General features: G+C 47.7%; 1 protein-coding gene across 1 annotated transcript in view; it reads right to left on the reverse strand.

Moving 5' to 3' along the window:
- The window catches only part of SND1 (staphylococcal nuclease and tudor domain containing 1), a 413,476-nt gene that overhangs the window by 38,313 nt on the left and 355,663 nt on the right, over positions 1-19,500 (reverse strand). The window lies entirely within an intron of this gene.

Here is a 19,500-nt window from a genome sequence, read left to right on the forward strand (position 1 = left end):
AGTAACTTAAACTTGTATTGTGGCTCCAAGATGCTCCGTAAGTAAGGACCTGGTGAATACTGTTGAGAAGGAAAACCCTATGGTGGGAGCCTACAGGAAGTCCTGGAGGCACAGCACAACAGGCAGAACCAGGGAAGGACCAGGTCTGAATTCTTCCCTCCAGAAGCTCGTCTTCGTAATTTAGCTTTCAGATACATGAAGCTACTGCCTTTTACAAGGATCCAGAGATGGATTTGGGGTATGAGTCTACATTAAAAATGGAGACGAAGCAGAGAAGAGCTTAAAAACATCTTGGCAATGAAGCTCTTCCTCAGCTCGGGAGGGCTGACCTGGCTCTGTCCCCTCTCAGGGCCCCTCATATCAGCGGCTCTGCCTATCTTCTCGGAACAATGGTTCTCGCAAATACTTACAGGAACTCTCGGGGGGAGGCTGGCTGGGTCATAGGTAGATGGCTACAGGAATGCAGAAAAGGAACTTGGCGGCAGCACAGAAAATGGATTTGCAGGCGACATGATAAATGGAAGTGGGATTTGGGCCCAAAGACCAGGGGAAAACAGTGTGATGGAAGACCAAAAAAATAAAAAATAAAAAATTAGCCAGGAACTGGAAGATGAAACAAGTTTTTGTTCAAAGATTGTTCCAATGGCGTCTGAGGGGCATGTGGGACTCTCCTGGGGTCCAATTCCCTGGATTTTATATGGCTATGAGGTCCTCTTTCTGGATGGTTCAGCAGCAATGATCTCCTCACTATGGTGCAATAACTCAATTGCTCAAGTCAGGGAAGGAGAAACTTGTGGAGGTCTTTTCTCCGTGTGAGAGTGGGGACTATGAGTGTGAGCTACCTGGGGGAAGGCGGGGGGAATGGTGAGGTGTGGGGAATCTCATCCAACTTTTCTCTTCAGGATCTGCTGGGTCGCGCTGACTCAATCTATGATATAAAGATGGCCAGAAAACAGTGTTTTTTTTGTTTGTTTGTTTGTTTTGTTTTTATGCGGTACGCGGGCCTCTCACTGTTGTGGCCTCTCCCGTTGCGGAGCACAGGCTCCGGACGCGCAGGCTCAGCGGCCATGGCTCAGGGGCCCAGCCGCTCTGCGGCATGTGGGATCTTCCCGGACCGGGGCACGAACCCGTGTCCCCTGCATCGGCAGGCGGACTCTCAACCACTGCGTCACCAGGGAAGCCAAACACAGTGGTTCTTGTAAAACTTCTTTGTCTACTTACGGACATTCATACAGAAGAACCCTCCACATACAAAAAAGAGGAAGGAGAGAAAGAAAAGGGTGAAAACTGAATAAACAACTCTTTCTGTTCACATCTCTCTTACACACGCATACACACAAGCACACACATGCACGTGCAACTAGCTCCTGATTCAGCCTTCTCATGAAGACTGGATGGGACCAATTATGTGGTACCCGAGGCTATCTGCCTGGGGTAGAGGGTGTCCCTGAGGTTAATTCTTCTTAATACAGAATGCAGTGCTCTCTGGTAAGCCCTTCCTATGTGTGTGTTTACCCCAGCCTCCCTGGTTTTAGCCAAGCTTTCATTTGATGACCCTAAGACATCAGCTCAGAATCTCTTTCACCTTCACATCACCTGCAGAGATGCACTGCTCCCCTGACTTATTCTCTCCCTTACTGCACTCCAGGGCTCTCAGGTGACTTTCTTCCCACAACTCTGCTTACTTAATGTTTTCTGGATGAGGATAGTAAAGGTTAACGAGTTAAGTGTCTCATGTGTAAGGCCATGCAGCCAGCATGTGAAAGGGCCAGAATTCAGAAGCGGGCCTTTGATTCCCAAGTCCACATGCCAACAACCCCAGCATCCTGCTGCACGAACGTGGCAGCAGGCGGGAAGCTCTTCCAGTCTTCTGGTCTTAGCAATGAATTGAGAGGCAGAGGGTGGTTCGAACCATGGTGGACCCAAGAGGAAAGGGAAGGAAGAGGTGGACCCTGTGTCGGGATGGCAACGGAAGAGAAACCTGTCCTCCTTGGGAGGCCTTGGAGGAACAGGGGAAGCTTGGGGAAGTGAGCAGCTGTGAGAGGAGGGGCCAGGAAGAACGAGGGCTGGGAGATGAAAGCCCGGAGCAGCCGGGCCTTGTTTCTTTTATCCAGAGTGGAAAGAGAAAACCTTCTGGGGGACGAGGCACAGCGATAGATCAATCACTGAGCCCTCCACAGTGCTGGGAAACTCAGACCTGGAGAGGAAGGGTGGAATGAAAAGCTCTGGGGCTTGAAATGATCCTGGAGCTGCTCATGTTAGGGTAGCAGAGAAAAAGGGGTAAAGAGAAGAGATTGGGGAGGGCAGAGACTCACAAGTAAAGGTGCTGACCCCACCTCCATCCCCGGGAAGGACTGCAGGGTGAAAATACCTGAGGCTGCTCAGAAGATATGAAAGGCTTTGCAATGCTGCTAACCTTCCCCCAAAGGTCTCTGGCGGACAGAAAGATGGACATACAAAACACCCGCGTGAACAGCTGGAAGGACTGCAAACCAGAGCGCATCCTGACACTGGGCTAAACCAGTGGGCAGAGGGGACACGTCGCGGAGTGATTAATATTTTATGTGGAGAATGGTAGATCTCTTACAGCAGCAGGGAAATTACACAGACACACCTACGTCACCTCTCTAACAGCTTCCTGCTCTTGCCCGCAAAACAAAAATCGGTCCCGGCAGCTCTCTCCCCCATCCACATAGAGGGACAGGCCACCCCTGGGAGCTGTTTTAGTCGGTGACACCTTCTCTCCCTCCCTCCCTCCCTCCGTTCCTGAGGCTGTTACCAAACAGCCTGAGCGTTTCCCCAGTTCATCCCACTCTTTCCAATCAGTGCTAATTGAACCACTTAACTCAAAGACAATAACATTTGTCGTTTCAAACCATTAAGAAAAGCGTCTCAGTTCTGCAGAAGGCCTGCTCTGGGGATGGCAGCGCCCGCTCACATACAAACATGCCCACAAGGCACACTCAGCGTGTAATAAACATGCACACAACTAACAGCTCCAGGAGAAATTTTGCACAAGCATGGTCAGCAAGTGTCAGCCTGTCCTTCACAAGGGGGTTGCCTGAATTATTAAAAAAAAAAAAAAAATCACTACCAGTTCTAATTCAGCACCTGGAAACTGCAGCTGTGGTCTCATCCCCTTCCATCCAGAGCTTCTAACCTCTTGTGTTCTCGGAGGTCCAGAGATGAACAGGAAAGAAGAGAAATGTAGACCCCAGGCCTCCCCACACTCGGCAACTAGAATCTTTGTGGGGGAGATGGGAGGGGGGAGATGAGAGAGGGGAGATGAGAGAGGGGAGATGGAAGAAGCTCCCTCTGAGCTCTCCTCATCTCCCATCATAAAGATGCCCACCAGCAACAGCATTACATCACGAAGAGGTGCATGCGGCACAAAGGTTTGACATGACCAGAAAGAACATTCTCTGCTACAGTTTCAACACCAGTCCTAAAAGGCCCCAGGAATGAGAGAGGGCTCGGGAGAAGCAGAGCTGCAGACATGGACGAGGGCCTGGAGGTGCAACGGGAACAAGGGGTGAAACAATGACCGTGAGGAAAGGGAAAGGAGAGCGGAGAAGGGGAGGGTGGGAGAGTGACCCCCAGCCCTGTTTTAACACTGTGAAGGGAAGGAGGAGAATGTACTTTTAGTACCTTAAGAGTGAAAATAGCGCAGGGGAGGGGTTCTCATCTCAGCTCTGCCACTACCGTGTGCCAGTGTGACTTTATGGCTTAACGTCTCTGGATTTGTGATTTCTTATCTCTAGATGGGGGATGGGATTAGACTTCTGAGCTTCCTTCCAGCTCTCAAATACTCCGATTCCAACTCTTGGCTCTGCATCCCGAAGTTGCATGCCCAGTTCAATCCCCTCTGCGTGTTCCTCTCCTGCTGGGAGCAGGGCCAAAACTACTCTGGTGCAGGCCCCTGTCTTCTGACTTTTAGGGCCTCTGCTCACCTAGTTTGTCCTCTTTGAGCTTTGGGACTATGCCAAGAGGGGTTGCCTCTTCTGCCACTGGGTTCCAGAACTGATGCTTCCCCCTAAAGTCCCACTGAGTAACATCAAGCCTCATCGGTTCTCTGATAGCTGCTGGATCTGCGAGAACAGAAGAGATGATGTCAGAATGGAGACAGGCAAACGCTAGTCTGACCTTTAAAAAGGGAAAAAAGAATGGAGCAAAAGAAAAGGAAAGATGGTGAAGTCCATGAACCACAGGTAAGAAAGCTTAAAGTCTGTCCTGGACTAAATCCCAGAAGCAGTTGTTGCAATGTAGTTTGTGAGTTCTTAGAAAGCAGTGATCATTAAGAGATGACATGTTCATGAAAACTAAGTCCGACTAACCTCATTCCCTTTGTAGGTAGGGTCACTTGGCGTCACCCTGCTTTTTCCAAGGGAGTGAATTATTTTAGATGGGGCAATGACAGGGCACTGAATGACAACCACAAACCGTGCTGTTCCATTTTCAATTATTTCTCAGTGACTCTGAATAAATTAAGGAGAAAGTCTTGGTTTACTGCTAATCTGCCTTTAGCATCTCTTTAACAAAACCGGGCAGACCTCAGGCTCAGAGCCTTGCTGGTAAACAGGATTTAGCCAGAATTCAGTAACACTGTCCTGCATTCTCCATATTTATTTTTTAAACTTCCTTTCATTTATGGTAAGTGATGTGTTTCCATTTTTAAAAGTTCCAAAATAGCTTCGGAAAGAACAGAGTGATTTAAAGAAAAAGATTAAGCAGATAATAGTATAGAGGGTACCTGGACTTGGCAATAGCACATGGCAATAGCACTTGGCAATAGCACATATAATGAACGCCTCAAGTTCAGGAGACCCAGCTGTAAATTAAACGCAGCTGGGCAACAGCAGGGCCGGAACCACTTGGTGGCACTTTGGCTGCCTGAGTCTATGGGCACTTGCTGGGGAAAGGCCCGATGGTTGCCACTCAATAGCCATTTCCCCTTCTCCCTGCTGGCAAGTCTCTGTCCTTTTTCCTTGTGATATCTATGTGACTCAGGAAAATGTGACGATCTAAGTTATTTTTTTGTGCCATGGGACTTGCTGGCAGTCAAGGGGAACCTATGGACCCCTTCATAGAATAATAATATTTTTGGATACATTAATTAAAGTACATAGGATTGCAGAGGAAACCATTTACACTGAAACAGTTATTAAAATATTTTTTAAAACCCACCCAAATCAGGATATAGCAAATATATGTACTTCTTTATTAACACACCAAATAACAAGATCTAGCAGTAGGTCTGACATCTATAATCTCAAGGCAGTGATAAGAGTAAACATAATGTTGAAATTCCTGCAACTATTATAATGTGATATAAAAATACTTGTGATTTCCATTGGTGACAAAATCACAGATACACTAGTTTTACTATGATTTTTGGCTTACATTCACATTCAAAGAACATGCTAAATTTGAGTTACAGGCTAATAAAGACATAAATTTCTGCCCATCCAAATTCACGGACCCTATGAAACCCTGGTCTCAGTCCATCACTGGGGAGCAGAGTTCTCTTTCCTGGTGCCACATCACAGTTTAGTAGTGTCACCCAAATCTGGACAGTGAGATATAAGAGGAAGTCAGGTGAGAGGCATGTGGGGAAGGATTTCTTTGCTTTTAAAAAGAGATGCAGAAACACACTGCTTCTCCTGCCTTTGGAGATTGGTGTGTGGGCATGCAATGCCTGGTGCTATGGCAACCATCTTGCAGCCAAGAAAGAACTGTGGTCACGCTGAGGGAATGGTTCAAACACAGAAGAAGAAAAAAACTAAGGTACCTGATTCTGACCTGGGGCCTCATCTCAGTTAAACTAACCCACCCTGGAGCTGCCTTACTTTGGGACTGACTTTCTGTGAGAGGTCAGTCTCTTGCATAGATGGTCTATTGCAGCACGAAGCACCTATAGCCTACAGTGACCCATGAGCCTTTTCCATAGTTACCTGTGTCTTTTTTAACCTCCACAACAAAACTAGGTGGCTGCATACCCTAATGTTTCTGAGTCACAGGAGTTGCTCTGTGTCCTAAGCCCATCTGTCATTTTTTTCCAGCTTCTAAGGGTCCTCAATGTACAACTGAAGAGTTGCTGTCTAATGAGAACTGACAAGATGGAGGCCAGAGGGATGGCTGATGCCAGGAGAGCTCTTAGCAAAGGCTGCCACCCACAGCATCGGCTCAGGGTTCTATTCCGGTGCAACAAATGGGGTGGGTAGGGGGAGGAGTCAGGGTTCACGAAAAGTTTGTCTAGGAAAGAGGGCACAGGTGGAGCAGAGTCATGAAATCAAGAGGTAGAAAGTCTAGGTTCCCAGATTCTTAACTGGTTTTGATTCAAATATCAGGACTGATACCACGCCAGTTCTTCACACGAGATCCCTTTTCTTTTTTCCCTCATCGGTCCATCTCTGCCTGTAGCTTCTATTCTGTCGATGTACAAATCTCTCAATTCATAGCCACAAATCTGATAGAAAGCTTGGAGAAGACATCAGACAGACTGTATAATCTCTGCTAATCCTGTAATCAGAAGCTAAACCCAGGACACAAGTGCATTTGCAAAGTAAGGACTTTAGAAACTCAAATGGCATTAGCAGGCCAGAGAGACCAATGTAGACAATGACTGAATGAGACTCATCAGTCCAGAAACAGATTCATTCCTTCCACTCCATGTGAGTTATGTGGAAAAATAAAAAAAAAACAAATGGGAAAAGGCTATTATACCTGAGGATGAGAGCAAAGCCATCCCTAGTCCCTTCTCGAAGGATCTCTTAAATTATAAGTTTGGGAGTAGCAGTGAGAGGAGGAATAACAGATGGGAGAGGTTAGGAGCAAGGGAAGACCAGCACATTCCTTATTCTAAACCCCGTTTTATTATCTTCTCTGGGAGAAAACCAACGAATGATTCCAGCAAGGCGAGAACAAGGAAGGCTTTTAAAAATAAGCATGTTGTACATGCACAGGGCCCATGCAGAACATTCCTTGGTAACCAGCTTTCAAGTCACTGGTTTCAGAATTTCTGTTCACACCTGACCTGCTCCAGGGGACAAAGGTCTCTGTGAAACAGGGAGGGCTATATTTGCCTCCAAAGCCTGTTTTGTCAAGAGCCTGCCTGCCTGTCCCTTTGTGGATGGGGTCTGAAAAAATCTTTCTGCACTTCGCATCAGGGCTGCAAAGCTCCTTGACGGTGCTGCATGGAGGAAGGATTAACACACCAACCAAAAGTGCCACAGGCCCAAGAGAGGCAGAGGGGCACTGGAGATGGGAGTGGGCCTGGGAGACACTTTCCTTCAGCCGAATGGAAATAGTTCCTTGGTTTTCTTCTCCATGAACCCCGATGTGACGGCACTGAGTCTGTGGGTGGGTCGCTGTGTGGGACCACATCCCTATTCCTTTTGGGGGACCAAACATTCCTCAGGAGAAGCTGAGTTTGGGCCAGTGCAGGAGACCCTACTCTGCTAGCTTTGGCCCCTGACACAGCCTCTCTCAGGCCCACAGCCCTTCTTAGAGGCTTCTAAAAGAGAAAGATTTAAAAATGTGGTCGGGTTACACTGTCCTATTTAATGGGCACCCTATAAAAGTGCTGCAATGTTTAGTACATCATTTCGGTGCACTAAATATGGGGAACCATATTTTTTGATATTTTTGTCCAGAGAGTTGGATATCAGGCCCTTGATCAATATCTTAAAAATGAGACACAAGGGGGGTGGTGGTGTTTATCCCTGGCAAAGGTGAAACCAGAATGAGAAACCCAGTAGCACTGAAATACGAGGGGACAGGCTCACCTCTGAGACGGACCACGTGATGGGACAAAATTCAGTCAACCTCTCGGCTTCTCTCACGACAAATGCAGCCTAACACAGAGATGCCAGACCCCTACCCCATGCTTCCCAGCGCTACTGCCCTCCAGGCTCACACATGAGTCTTTAGGAAAATCCTTCAACACCTGCTTAATTCTTCTCCTTCCTAGAAAACAGTATTTAACAAGAATGGTCTTATTCACCTAAGCAAGCAAGTCGAGGTTATGTGTTCAGAAAGCTCGTTAATAACAAATAACACTCTGAAAGAGACAGACGCAGACTGAGACCGGAGCTGGCAGGAAGCCCACCCCTAAGCTGCGCTGAGAATGGGCAGGGCTGTCGACAGTGGTGCTGGAGGCCAGAGGCAGGCCTGGCCTCCGACCAGGGCGGGAGCCCCTCTTAGTCTCAGTCTGATAAAGACATTTACCCTGCAGCTCTCAGGTGTGCAGGAGCAGAAGGTCTGTCGCTGTTCAGACAACGGGAGCAAAAGACTGCTTTAATTGGTTAGGAAATCAAAAGGCTCAGGCCAACACAGGGTCCTGCTGGCCGAGAGAGAGATGCAGCAGCCCCCCCGGAGTGGTGGACACAGGCTCCATCTTTCTCTGGAGGTTTCCACTAGAAGGAAGAATCAGAATGCCCTCAGTCTGTTGGTCAGTTGGTCTTTTCATATTCATCTCTCTCTCTTTCACTTACTGTCTCGTGGGCACACATGGCCTTGAATAGATCCCACGGACTGGCATTTGGAGGCAGACTGTCAGATGCCAGGGCAGGAAGGACAGAGCTGAAGTCGCTCTGTGTGCCTGGGATCCCAAGATGGTCTCCCCTTCGGGAGTGAACCCCAAGGGCTCGGGGCCAGCTCCAAAGCACCACCGAGTTGCTGGGCCAGTGAGGCCAGCTTGGGGGGAGGGAGGGCGTCCAGCCCAGAGACTCCTCACTTACACAAAGAATCCTTTCAGAGTTATTGGCTGGCAAGGCCCCTCTCAGACTTTTTTTTTTTCTTTAGGGCTTGTGCACTGAATACAAATCAAGCAGCCTCACTGGGCTGTCACACAAACTGGCCCCAGTCACCAACAAAGTGACACAGAACAAGGGCTCCTCTAGCCAGGCTGTCTGTCCAGGCGTCATGGTAGCTGACTCCCAGACCCCCAACTGGGGGCCCCACGAAAGTGGGGCTCCAGCACCCCTTATCAGCAGCAGAGCCATTTCAGTCTGGTGTCCATCAGAGGAACAGTTTCAGGTAGACCAACACGACAGGTTCCCGAGCATGCCGCTTAGCATTCCTGGCTGGTAGTGAGGAAAAACTGAAAAGGCAGGGATTCATGGCCAGGGGCAGTGTCCTGGGGTAAAGGAGAATGAGATAGTCGTGTTACCCCTGTGTAAAAACAAACAAATCTACCTATCAGCTCTGGCCAAATTCCGAACTGCATGTGAGAGAGACAGTAAGTGAAAGAGATAGAGAGAATAGGAATATGACAGACTGACGAACCAACCAGCTGGGGAATTCTAATTCTTCTCTCTACAACTGCTAGAGGAGCTGAGGGTCCTAGCTCCCTTATTTCATATTTACCCACCCCAAATTCCTCTAGGTATAAAGGTGATTCCCACCGGAAGCATGTGCAGATAGAACTGCATCTAAAACCATGGATCAAGGGCAGGCTGGAGGCTGGGGAGATCTCACTCCTGAAGAGGCGCACGTAATGCAAAAGGAACGCAGCACCCAGGAACCTGGGTGTCAGCCAACCCACCCATCGGTCGTTTGATGACTCATGGAGAAGCCAGTGGTGGGATCTCCAGGCTAGGCTCCTGTTGTCCCCAATTCCGCACACCCCTCCACTTCTAAGGGTAAGAGCCTGGCCTTTTGCTCAAGGATGGGGTGGGCTGAGGATGGTCACAACAGCAACTAAGAGACAAAATTCAAGCCCACATTTTCATTAGGAGTCCTCCAAGTCTCCCTCAGAAATTCCTCAGATCAGACAAATGAACCCACCTTATCAGGCCAGTACTGGATGATGAAGTGAGGCCATACCAACTGGAAGTAAGAAAACCCGAGCTATAGCTGAAACGGGCAGCATAAAATTGAAAACAATTAACAAGTTGTGCGAGGCAGCTTGACGGCCACAGATGCTGATCCACAAAGAGACTGAACAACAGATAAAGAAGCCTGGGAAAGAGAAGGCAGTGCCAACATGGCACTGCTGTATAGGCCATGGAACAGCTACAAGAAGAAATAGCAGAAAAGGGCACAACAGGTTTCAAGCCAAATTGAACAGAATAAAAACACAGAAAAAGTTCCAAGCTGAGTACGTTTCTTAAATTCAGTCAGAAATGCCCTAGGGTAAGTATAGAAAGTGTGCTCCCATCTTGTTCACTCTCTCTAAACTATAAGGTCTTCTCTGAAGCAGTGACCTGCTCCGTAAGGGTGGGGGGGGCGGTCCTAGAATATTCCCAGGAGAATAGCCCTAAGCCATGTGACTATTTTTTTTTAAAAATGTATTTAATTAATTTATTTTTGGCTGCATTGGGTCTTCGTTGCTGCGCGCAGGCTTTCTCTAGTTGGGGCGAGCAGGGGCTACTCTTCGTTGCGGTGCGTGGGTTTCTCATTGCGGTGGCTTCTCTCGTTGCGGAGCATGGGCCCTAGGTGCATGGGCTCCAGTAGCTGCAGCACGCAGCCTCCGTAGTTGCCGCACGGGGGCCCTAGAGTGCGCGGGCTTCAGTAGTTGTGGCGCATGGGCTCAGTAGTTGCTGATCGCGGGCTCTAGAGCACAGGCTCAGTAGTCGTGGCACACAGGCTTAGTTGCCCCGCAGCATGTGGGATCTTCCCGGACCAGGGTTCGAACCCGTGTCCCCTGCATTGGCGGGCGGATTCTTAACCACTGTGCCACCAGGGAAGCCCCATGCGACTATTTTTTTTTAAACAAAATCTGTGATACATCCATGGTCAAGGAAAGTGGAGTCACAACAGGAAGAATCATCTTCCCTCATGGGAAAAGGGAAAGAAAGTCAATAGCAAAGCTGGGGAAGGACCCAGGTGGCCAGGCTCCCAGTCAGACTCTCCAAACAGCCCATTTGCTTCAATCTCCCCCCTGAGTGATGGAACTGTTTGTTCTTTAGTCATGCAAAATTTAGGGACTGTAGCTAATAGAGATAAGGACCCTGGACAGAAGCTCTGGGCTCCTCTCACCGCCCAGCCAGGTGCCCACCGACTGCACTAGAGCTCCAGCACTCAGTGGGATAATTATTGCTGCCTTTAAATTTACCCAGCTCTCCATAAAGCGAGGTAATGGGGCGCCCTTTACTACTGCTAGTGGTGATTGTCCTAACGTTCTTTAATTAGCATTGGCATAGCCACTTTCAAAGCATTTCATCTTACAGTCCTGGTGTTCCCTATTTCAGGCTCAACAGCCCTCACTCCCTTTGGAGAAAATGCACTTTAGCAAATTTGAAAATGACAGGCACATGTATCCATGAGCACAGATAATCGTATTTGTGTATCTGTACTCGCTCTTCTGCTCACTCTTCACATATCCACAACTGCCAAGAACCCGTGGGCCTTGATGATACCTCCATAAAACTCTTGCTCATAAATCTGTCAGCAAGGGGTTAGGAATTTTAAAAACTGAGGACTGGCGAAACCTTATGATCACTAGGATCCTCCTTAAATTTCCCAGTATTTAAAAAAAAAAAAAAAAGCTGATTTTTTTTTTTTTTTTTTTTTTTTTTTTTTTTTTTATTAAAAGGTTCAGGGTCTTTTTTTTTTTGTTGTTGCACCAGGTCTTAGTTGAGGCAGGCGGGCTCCTTAGTTGAGGCAGGCGGGCTCCTTAGTTGCGGCACATGGGCTCCTTAGTTGTGGCATGTGCATTCTTAGTAGCGGCATGCATGTGGGATCTAGTTCCCTGACCAGTGATCGAACCTGGGCCCTCTACACTGGGAGCACAGAGTCTTATCCACTGCGCCACCAGGGAAGTCCCAAAAGCTGGTCATTTTTCACCTATCTTTTCAAAGGTTTATGGATTAGGGCTAGGGCTATTGATACACCATTAGGGAGGCCTGAACTCCTATTCATTTGGGTCAAAGAATAGTCCTCTTTCCTCTGAAATAATCAATTCACCACTATGATCTAGGTGTTGGGCACAAGATGGGAAGGGCCTCTGCTTTCATGGGGTGTGCAAGTAAACGAGAATTTCAGATGATGGTAAATCAAATAAGAAAATAAAACCCAGGGATGTGACTATGATTGGTGGGGCTACTAAAGTAGTCTAAAGGACAGGGTAGTCATGGAAAGTCCCAAGAGACCTGCTCAAGAAGGAGCCAACCACCTGAAGATGTGGGGGAAGAACATTCCAGACAGAGGAGAGAGCAGAGGCCCTAATGGGGAGAACCAGCTTAGAGTATCCCAAATGAAAGAAGAGCAGCATAGCTGAAGGGTAGGGGGTAAGCAGGAAGATGATAAAACACGAGGGCATAGGAGCAGGCAAGGCATGACAGCTTAGGGCCTGTGGTCCATGGTACACCATTTGGTCGTTATTTGAATTATGAGGGGAAGAACACTGGAGTGTTCTAAGCAAATCAATAACGTGATCTGTCATGGTGTCACAAAGATGGCTTTGGTGGCTGTGGAGAATAGATTTAGAGGGAAAGAGTAAACATCTATGTCTTGAATCCTTTAATTTCTAGTTTTGAGTAAATGTTCTGTGATATAAGATGTTAACATAATAGTAAGGTGGGTGAAGACCATATCCTATATATAGTCTGAGTATGTTCAACCTGTCTCTGAGTCTAAAATTATCTCAAAACTAACTGTTAAAAACAGTGAGAAACACCTTATATCTTAAATGAAGAACTGAAAGGTCTAAATTAGGTGCAATAGCAAGAGCAGAGAGGGAAAAATAAAAGAAAAAGAAGGATTCTCTCAGTAATTGACTTTGGATAAAAATATTTCCCTTCTATACTAGTTTCCTTATTTTAAAAACTGAGGACTGGCGAAACCTTATGACCACTAGGATCCTCCTTAAATTTCCCCGTATTTAAAAAAAAAAAAAAGCTGATCTTTTTTTTTTTAATTACAAGGTTCTGGGTATTCCTTTTTTTTAATTTTATTTATTTTTTATTTGGTTGCACCAGGTCTGTTACTTATTAGAAAGTAACAGCTGCTGCTACTACTATTACTATTAGCTAAGACTAACTGATTTTCCTTACTTGCTTCTAGTCCAATAATACCACAAAATAAATAGTTATTAATCCCACTTTACACATGAAGAATCTGAAGCTTAAAGAAGCAACTTATATACACAGCATATATTATACACAGTAGGCAAGAGAGAACCATGATTTGAACCCAGGTTTCTCTGATTCCAGAATATTTTCATAACCTCCACTATGGTATAATGCCCACTAACATGAATGTATGAATGCATGCATACATGCATTCACTCATTCTTTCTCTCTCTCCTTCCCTCTTTCATGTAGGACTCAGTTTGGGGGAAAAAAGTGTTTGGGCTTTCACCAACCAAAACATGAATAAATTTATAAAACCATTGTGTATGTGTGTGTATCTGCAGGCATGGACTCTGGGTTAAGGATCAAATTTGTGCTGGAGATACTCGAAAAGCCATTTACTCATAACTCTCACTCCCACATCTGCCTTTGTATCTGCTGGGCTCTGATCTTTAGTGCTTTCTTAATCTCCAATGAGTGGGAAGCTCAACATTTCTGTGACTTAGTTACAGGTGAGCCAAATTTTGTAGCAATGCCAAGACGTACCTCTAATATTACTGGTAAATGCTTAGATGTTCCAAGATCTTTGGGATAAAATCAACAGACCATGTAAAGAGTGAGAAAATTATCAAGAAAAGGAATCAAGGCAGATTTCTTGAGCTTTTCTGGTCCACATGCCCCCTTCCCTCTGCTCACATGATGTTTCCTAACTGTGGCACTGACTGAGGGAACCCTCTCTCCCTTTCCAACGGGAAGACCCAATGACCATACCGCTGACACCTGGCTCCTCTCCTCTGCCCCTCACAAGCACAGGTACACAGAGGATGTACCTGCTAGAGGTAAGAGGGAGGGTATATCTTAAGTGGCACATCGCGGCATCACAGTGGTTTAACATTTGAATGCTGAATAGATTTGAGCTCTGTCACTGCAGTGAGCTGAATGAGCCCCAGACAGATAATGCCCACGCCCCCATCCCCAAACCTGTAAATATTACCCTATTTGGAAAAAGGGTCTTTGCAGATGCAACTAAGGATCTTGCAATGATATCACCCTTGATTGACCAGGTGGGCCCTAAATCCAATGGCAAGTGTCCTTTATAAGTCAAAGCAGAGACAGACAGAAAAGGAGGAGTCAACATGACCAAGGAGACTGATGTGATGCAGCCACAAATCAAGGAATGGGACAGTCACCAGGAGCTGGAATAGGCAAAAAAGGCCAGGCACAAATTCTCCCCTAGGGCCCTTGGAGGGAGGATGGTCCTAACAGATTTTGCACTTTTCGCCTGCATAACTGCGAGAGAATAAATTTCTGATTTTTTTTTTTTTTTCTTTCGGTACACGGGCCTCTCACTGTTGTGGCCTCTCCCGTTGTGGAGCACAGGCTCTGGACGCGCAGGCTCAGCGGCCATGGCTCACGGGCCCAGCCGCTCCGCGGCATGTGGGATCCCCCCGGACCAGGGCACAAACCCACATCCCCTGCATCGGCAGGCGGACTCCCAACCACTGCGACACCAGGGGAGCCCTAATTTCTGATGTTTTAAACCACCAAATATGTGGTAATTTGTTATGACAGCCTTAGGAAACTGATATAGTCACTTACTAGTTCTGTGATCCTGAGAAAGTGTCTTAAATTCATCTGCAAAATGGGGAATCTAATGGTACCCACCTCACAGAGCTGTTGTGATGATTAATATGGGTACCGATCAATGCCCCAGGAAATGGTGCTGTTAACATCACTATTGTTACTGCTATACAAAGGCAGTTAAAGGGAAGGATAAACCACAGGGCCTGTAATGGGCTAGTGCACCTGAAGAGTACATTTCCAAGGCTTTTGGCTGGACCTCTCTGGGCTGTTTGACCATACAGATGATTCTGGCTAGAATGGGCACCAACTGTCTATTCCAAAAGAGGCGGCAGTTGGGGCCTTGGGAGGTTTCTCCCTTCACTCAGGCCTGGCAGCACGAAAAGAAACGGTTAAGCCCCAGGAAACCAGCCTCAGAGAAGAGGATGAGGCCCTTCCATTCTATAGCCCTTTGCCATTCTTATTAAGCATCTTTTCTTTTCTGAGGTTTTCTACAAATTGCTCTGGATGGGACCCAGAGGGAGAGTGCTTTTCTGTCCACTTTCTTCCGACTTCCTTAGAGAGCAGAGTTCTTAGGGGAAAAGGACAGTGGATTTTGAGGCACTAGGAAGAGTGGGTAAGTCTAGAACAGCTGTGTTGCCTTGAATCATCAGGCTTAAGGAATAAAATCCATTCCCTTTATGACTGTGGGTAGTAATGGCATGGTCACAGGCTCACTTCAGGACCACAGGCAAGAAAAATAACCTTATTTTTTTGCAATGGTGACTTTATCCATTAAACAGAAACCTCATGACCAGTTGACCCTGGAAGAGTATCTGTACACGTGGGTGGAAGTGAGTGAGAGATGCAAATACACACACACACACACACACACACACACACACAATGTGTTCATTGCCTTAGGTAGGAGAAGGTGACTTTTTCCATATAGACCATTTCTTATGTTTTGTCACTACTAATTCACCAAGCAACTGATGTCTTCCCCTTTGTGGAGGTCAATTTCCATACTATTTTTCTTTTTCTTTCCTCCTATTTTCCAAATCGCTTTTTCTCCTTTGCTCTTGTTCTTTTCTTAGTTAAAATGGCAGCGTAAAGAGTATAAAAACAGATAAGGTACTTGAGTAGGGTTTGGCAGCCGAAAAATATTGCAAATAGGAACTAGAGTTTCAGGGGGTACATATGTGATCTTCCTGCCACGGATGGACCCACCTTGAGGGGGCCGAAAGCCTACTGGAGGCAAGGTAGCAGCCTGCTCACTCCTGGCAAACCCTGCGAAGCATTATGGACATCTAGTGGCTGCCGGGGATAATGCCTCAGCGATGCATGTCAGGCTGAGGAATGGTCTACCATGGGCTTTACTAGGTGCCCAGTTATCCTGGGTCCCCTTAGCCAGTCCCCTGGATGACCATTTCTTCTCAAAATAATTTTTTTAACACTTTCTTTTATGGGGGGGCCATGCTGCGCAGCTTGCAGGATCTTAGCTCCCCAACCAGGGATTGAACCCGGGACCTCGGCAGTGAGTGCACAGAGCCCTCACCACTGGACCAACAGGGAATTCCCTCCACTTCTTATTAAGGGTCCAAAGTCACTCTGAATGGCTCTATCAAAGACCCATCGTTAACCCAGCCCAGCAAGGTATAATGATAGCACCTGCATACAACAGCACAGAAGGCAGGCATTTGGAAATATCTTCAAGCCCCAGGTTTAAATGCCAATTAGCCACATACTGTCATCTTGACTGAGGGGGTGAGCTCAGAAGGGACAGAGACTCTGATGTTAATTAGTAGTGTGGCTCTAGGTAAGTCACTATGCCTCTCTGAACTTCATTAACGACATCTGTAAAATGAGAGGTTAAGTCCAGATGATCTCCAAGGTCCCTTTTAGCTTTAGCACTCTGTGATCTGCAGGCCTTTTTAGTAGCTGAGAAAACAGTCTGCTCTGCTCTGGCACTGTGGATTTCTCGATTCAACTGAAGGAATCATTCGCTTCTCAACTTTGTGGTGCGTTACCAAGACTTGACTACAACCCCAAAGGATCAATCTTCACAAAGCTTTACATCTGAGGAGGGGTGGGAATCGTGGACGATGAGAGCTGGAAGGAACTTTCTAGTCCATTCTCTTAATTTTAGAAATGAAGAAACCAAGGTTTAGAGCTGTCGTAATTTAAGATTTGTCACATGTCTAATCAGTGGCAGAAAAGGGACTAGAACTCAGGCATCCCAGTCTTAGTGCAGGTAACAAGCGGCTGACACAGCCTTGCCGGATCACTGGCTGGCTTCTTCAACTCTGCTTTATCGCAGGAGTCTCTCTGTGGGAAACCACAAGTGAAAACACTCTCAACCCAGGGTTTTTTCCTTCTCTCCTCTCCAAGTTTAAGCCTTCCTTTTCTTTTTATTCCCTGGTGGCACCACTCCAAATCAAGGACGCAGTCAGAAGCAGGGGCTGTGAGGAGCAACAGACAGATGGCTAGACGACACTCGAGCGACAGGATTAGAGGCTTCAGTGCCACTTCCAGTTCAAAAGGGCTGTGTGTGCTGCCATGGTCCTACAGCCTCCTTGGTCCAGTTGATGGTTTCTATGATGCTCCCTTAGCCTAGCTGGCCTACAGAGGGCAAAGTACCCCTATCTAGAACTCCATGAGCTGCATGAAGCTTGGGCGATATCACTCACAAATATTTACCACGAGACCACCCCATTACTAAGTACCGGTTTGATCCTACCCTTCCATCCACCTACACAACATTTGCTGGGCCTGGAGCTGAACAGATGGGTTCTGAGTTTGCCCGCACCAGCCAGGCAGGCCCCGCTTCTGCCTGAGGGGGGAGGGGCAGCCATATACCAGGGCGCCATCCAGACCCTGGCCGGGGTCTCTCTGGAACCCTACCAGCTCAATGCCAGCTGTGGCAAGGAGAGAACTTCTCAACAGCGGGTGTTCAATTCTCCTCCACAGATCCCTGTCAGGCTAGACTCACATCTGGGTACAAGATGGGTGTGTCCTGCTTGAAGCTGATGGTGTGCAAATGGGGCTTAGTCAAGAAGGGAAAAAGAGCCCAGATGGAACTCAACCTCCATTTCTCTCTTTGATTAGTAATTGTGAGTCAAACAAGTTAAATAAAGGATCTATTTTCTCAGCCCCTCCTCTCCCACCCTTCATTCTAGTATATTCCATATACTCTTCCCTGAAATGTTTTATGCAGGCTGTCCCCCAACCTTGTCTCCGCCATTTACTCTATGCAGAGTGAACATACTGGACATCTTTGTGGCAGCGATGAGAACACTGGACTCAGGGTTTGAAGACTGGATTGAGATGCTGCCTCTGTTGCTTTCTGGGTGTATGACCTTGAGCATGTTATTCACCTGCCAGAGCTCAGTACCTCCATCCATAAAATGGAGACAACTATGGCAACTGTGTCACTGGGTAAAGGCAGATTAAACAAGAACAGATCTATCCACCCATCCATCCATCCATCCATCCATCCATCCATCCATCCATCCTTGGTATAGTGGAGAACATAAGTAGACAAACATCCCAGTAAATGTTGAAGTAAATGAATGAAACCTGAGTTCTTATTGACTGGGAGAAAACTCTGGAGAATCACTTTTACTGTCCAAGTTCCTAGACATCTGAGCTCTGCCAGGGTTCAAGGCCTGGCTCTACCGCTTACTATGTGATCTTAGGTAACATATTAACTATTAATGTTATTATTTGACTGCAAATACATAATAAAAAAGTTGGTAAACGACAGGGAATCCAAATTGTCTACAATAGAGCTGTTTCCATTCCCTCCACGGACTTCAAAAATTCCCTGGCATATTTAAGGAGGTTTCAGATTACTGGGCAGCATACAATATTGAGATAAGGGTGTGGCAGAATCCAGAGAGCTAAGAGATCCAGGCCAGGACCTCATCTTCTTAAGCAATAGCCCACGTGCCGGTAGGTGATGGGCAAGCAAGCTTGCCAAGCCAGAGGTGGGCGGGCACAAGGAAAGGAGCCTGGAGGTAGCCCTTGAAAAGAAGCAACACTAAACCAGTGCCATATTCTGCCAGCTGGCTTCCCAGGGCTTAGCCACAGTTGGCCTCCGCCGCACCAGGCAGAGAAAGAGGAGTCATTTTCCCCGGTGGGAAAACTCTGAACAAGTCCTGTTCTCGCTCCTACACTGGTCCATCAAACGCCCCGGGGTCGCCTCTCACCGGAAGTAGGGGCAGGATGCGACGCAGTTCTTCCCAGGGACTCCCAGAAACAAAGAAGAGCTGGTGGAGCTCATGGGGCAGAAGCTTTAAGACCCACTCCCTCCAAACTCTGGGCGCACGGAGGGGAAAGGGCGCGGGGCTGCGAAGAGTGAGAAGCCGCGGCTCCGGCTGCTTAATGAACGGGTTGTGCCCTGGCTGCTGGGAGTTCACCTCAATCCTTCCAGCTGGTTGTCGCGCTGTCCCAGGTTGTTACTCCCCTAGCTCCCCGCACTTGGTCTTTCCTTCCACGGTTTGCCTCACCCGCAACCCTCATTAAGAAAATTATCAGTGAAAGCCCTAGTTAAAGCCGACGACGGGTGAGGAAATTTGCGAGGGAAGGGGCAGGACGAACAGACACATGTGCAGCAGCGCCCCGGCCGCCCCCGCGTCCCCCAGTGCAGCTCAGAACTCCGAGCGTGCAGCCCGGGCCGAACGGCCAGTCGCCCCGTCCGCAGTCGCCGGGGGTGAGGATGACGCGGTCCGGGCGGGCGGGAGGCCCGCCAACAGGGGAGGAGGTCGCACGGAGGCGCACAGCTGGGGGCGGCGCGGCGCGGGCCGGCGCGGCGCTGGAAGGCGCCGGCGTTAACCCCTCGAGGGCAGGCAGCGGAGGGGGAGCGGTGTTAATACATAAGAGCACTGCATCACGCTAATCTTCTCTTCTCAGAACAGTATGCGTC

This window comes from Neophocaena asiaeorientalis, unplaced genomic scaffold (assembly GCF_003031525.2).
Source record: "Neophocaena asiaeorientalis asiaeorientalis breed wild unplaced genomic scaffold, Neophocaena_asiaeorientalis_V1.1 scaffold681, whole genome shotgun sequence".
In the NCBI taxonomy this organism is placed as follows: Eukaryota; Metazoa; Chordata; class Mammalia; order Artiodactyla; family Phocoenidae; genus Neophocaena; species Neophocaena asiaeorientalis.